The sequence below is a fragment of the Oncorhynchus masou genome, unplaced genomic scaffold (genome assembly GCF_036934945.1).
Source record: "Oncorhynchus masou masou isolate Uvic2021 unplaced genomic scaffold, UVic_Omas_1.1 unplaced_scaffold_3232, whole genome shotgun sequence".
In the NCBI taxonomy this organism is placed as follows: Eukaryota; Metazoa; Chordata; class Actinopteri; order Salmoniformes; family Salmonidae; genus Oncorhynchus; species Oncorhynchus masou.
In genome coordinates, this window is record NW_027009647.1 from 29,010 (window position 1) to 32,728 (window position 3,719).

Genomic DNA, 3,719 nt, shown 5'->3' on the forward strand with positions numbered 1-3,719 from the left:
TATGGTAGTGTTTCTCTCTATGGTAGTGTTTCTCTCTATAGTAGTGTTTCTCTCTATGGTAGTGTTTCTCTCTATAGTAGTGTGTCTATGGTAGTGTTTCTCTCTATGGTAGTGTTTCTCTCTCTCTATAGTAGTGTGTCTATGGTAGTGTTTCTCTCTATGGTAGTGTTTCTCTCTATGGTAGTGTTTCTCTCTATGGTAGTATTTCTCTCTATGGTAGTGTTTCTCTCTATAGTAGTGTGTCTATGGTAGTATTTCTCTCTATGGTAGTGTTTATCTCTATAGTAGTGTGTCTATGGTAGTGTTTCTCTCTATGGTAGTGTTTCTCTCTATGGTAGTGTTTCTCTCTATGGTAGTGTTTCTCTCTATGGTAGTGTTTCTATGGTAGTGTTTCTCTCTATGGTAGTGTTTCTCTCTATAGTAGTGTGTCTATGGTAGTGTTTCTCTCTATGGTAGTGTTTCTCTCTATGGTAGTATTATTCTCTATGGTAGTGTTTCTCTCTATGGTAGTGTTTCTATGGTAGTGTTTCTCTCTATAGTAGTGTGTCTATGGTAGTGTTTCTCTCTATGGTAGTATTTCTCTCTATGGTAGTGTTTCTCTCTATAGTAGTGTTTCTCTCTATAGTAGTGTTTCTCTCTATAGTAGTGTTTCTATGGTAGTGTTTCTCTCTATGGTAGTGTTTCTCTCTATAATAGTGTTTCTATGGTAGTGTTTCTCTCTATAGTAGTGTTTCTATGGGAGTGTTTCTCTCTATGGTAGTGTTTCTATGGTAGTGTTTCTCTATGGTAGTGTTTCTATGGTAGTGTTTCTCTCTATATAGGTGTGTTTCTCTATGGTAGTGTTCTATCTATGGTAGTGTTTCTCTCTATGGTAGTGTTTCTCTCCATAGTAGTGTTTCTATGGTAGTGTTTCTCTCTATGGTAGTGTTTCTATAGTAGTGTTTCTATGTAGTGTTTTCTCTCCATAGTAGTGTTTCTATGGTAGTGTTTCTCTCTATGGTAGTGTTTTCTCTAGTAGTGTTTCTATGGTAGTGTTTCTCTCTATGGTAGTGTTTCTCTCTATGGTAGTGTTTCTATGGTAGTGTTTCTCTATAGTAGTGTTTCTCTCTATGGTAGTGTTTCTATGGTAGTGTTTCTCTCCATGGTAGTGTTTCTATGGTAGTATTTTTCTCTATATGGTAGTGTTTCTATGGTAGTGTTTCTCTCTCTATGGTAGTGTTTATCTCTATAGTAGTGTTTCTATGGTAGTGTTTCTATGGTAGTGTTTCTCTCTATGGTAGTTTTCTCTCTATGGTAGTGTTTCTATGGTAGTGTTTCTCTCTCTATGGTAGTGTTTCTATGGTAGTGTTTCTCTCTATAGTAGTGTTTCTCTCTATGGTAGTGTTTCTATGGTAGTATTTCTCTCTATGGTAGTGTTTCTCTCTATGGTAGTGTTTCTATGGTAGTGTTTCTCTCTATGTAGTGTTTCTCTCTATGGTAGTGTTTCTCTCTATGGTAGTGTTTCTCTCTAGTAGTGTTTCTCTCTATGGTAGTGTTTCTCTCCATAGTGTTTCTATGGTAGTGTTTCTCTCTATGGTAGTGTTTCTCTCCATAGTAGTGTTTCTATGGTAGTGTTTCTCTCTATGGTAGTGTTTCTCTCTCTCTATAGTAGTGTTTCTATGGTAGTGTTTCTCTCTGGTAGTGTTTCTCTCTATGGTAGTGTTTCTATGGTAGTGTTTCTCTCTCTATGGTAGTGTTTCTCTCTATGGTAGTGTTTCTATGGTAGTGTTTCTATAGTAGTGTTTCTATGGTAGTGTTTCTCTCTATGGTAGTGTTTCTCTCATGGTAGTGTTTCTCTCTATAGTAGTGTTTCTATGGTAGTGTTTCTCTCTATGGTAGTGTTTCTCTCTATGGTAGTGTTTCTATGGTAGTGTTTTCTCTAGTATTTCTCTCTGTAAAGTAGTGTTTCTCTCTATGGTAGTGTTTCTGGTAGTGTTTCTCTCATGGTAGTGTTTTATCTCTATATGGTAGTGTTTCTATGGTAGTGTTTCTCTCTATTAGTGTTTCTATGTAGTGTTTCTCTCTATGGTAGTGTTTCTATAGTAGTGTTTCTCTCTATAGTGTTTCTATGGTAGTGTTTCTCTCTATGGTAGTGTTTCTCTCTATAGTAGTGTTTCTCTATGGTAGTGTTTCTCTCTATGGTAGTGTTTCTCTCTATAGTAGTGTTTCTATGGGTAGTGTTTCTCTCTATGGTAGTGTTTCTCTCCATGGTAGTGTTTCTCTATGGTAGTATTTCTCTCTATGGTAGTGTTTCTATGGTAGTGTTTCTCTCTATGGTAGTGTTTCTATGGTAGTGTTTCTCTCTATGGTAGTGTTTCTCTCTATGGTAGTGTTTCTCTCTATAGTAGTGTTTCTCTCTATGGTAGTGTTTCTCTCTATGGTAGTGTTTCTCTCTATGGTAGTGTTTCTCTCTATGTTTCTATGGTAGTGTTTCTCTCCATGGTAGTGTTTCTCTCATGGTAGTGTTTCTCTCTATGGTAGTATTTTCTCATAGTAGTGTTTCTCTATGGTAGTGTTTCTCTCATGGTAGTGTTTCTCTCCTATGGTAGTGTTTCTCTCTATGGTAGTGTTTCTCTCTATGGTAGTGTAGTGTTTCTCTCTATGGTAGTGTTTCTCTCTATGGTAGTGTTTCTCTCTATGGTAGTGTTTCTCTCTATAGTAGTGTTTCTCTCTATGGTAGTGTTTCTATGGTAGTGTTTCTCTCTATGGTAGTGTTTCTCTCTATAGTAGTGTTTCTATGGTAGTGTTTCTCTCTATAGTGTTTCTAGTGTTTCTATGGTAGTGTTTCTCTCTATAGTAGTGTTTCTATGGTAGTGTTTCTCTCTATGGTAGTGTTTCTCTCTATGGTAGTGTTTCTCTCTATGGTAGTGTTTCTCTCTATAGTAGTGTTTCTATGGTAGTGTTTCTCTCTATGGTAGTGTTTCTCTCTATGGTAGTGTTTCTAGTAGTGTTTCTCTCTGTGGTAGTGTTTCTCTCTATAATTTCTCTCTATGGTAGTGTTTTTCTCTATAGTAGTGTTTCTATTTCTCTCTATGGTAGTGTTTCTCTCTATGGTAGTGTTTCTCTCTCTATGGTAGTGTTTCTCTCTATAGTAGTGTTTCTATGGTAGTGTTTCTCTCTATGGTAGTGTTTCTCTCTATGGTAGTGTTTCTATGGTAGTGTTTCTCTCTATGGTAGTGTTTCTATGGTAGTGTTTCTCTATATGGTAGTGTTTCTCTCTATAGTAGTGTTTCTATGGTAGTGTTTCTATAGTAGTGTTTCTCTCTATGGTGTTTCTCTCTAGTGTTTCTTTCTATGGTAGTGTTTCTCTCTATGGTAGTGTTTCTCTCTATGGTAGTGTTTCTCTCCATATGGTAGTGTTTCTCTATAGTGTTTCTCTCCATAGTAGTGTTTCTATGGTAGTGTTTTCTATGGTAGTGTTTATCTCTATAGTAGTGTTTCTATGGTAGTATTTTCTCTATGGTAGTGTTTTCTCTCTATGGTAGTGTTTCTATGGTAGTGTTTCTCTCTATGTAGTGTTTCTATGGGATGTGTGTTTCCATGGTAGTGTTTCTATGGTAGTGTTTCTCTCTATAGGTAGTGTTTCTATGGTAGTGTTTCTCTCTATGGTAGTGTTTCTCTCTCTATAGTAGTGTTTCTATGGTAGTATTTTCTCTATGGTAGTGTTTCTCTCTATGGTA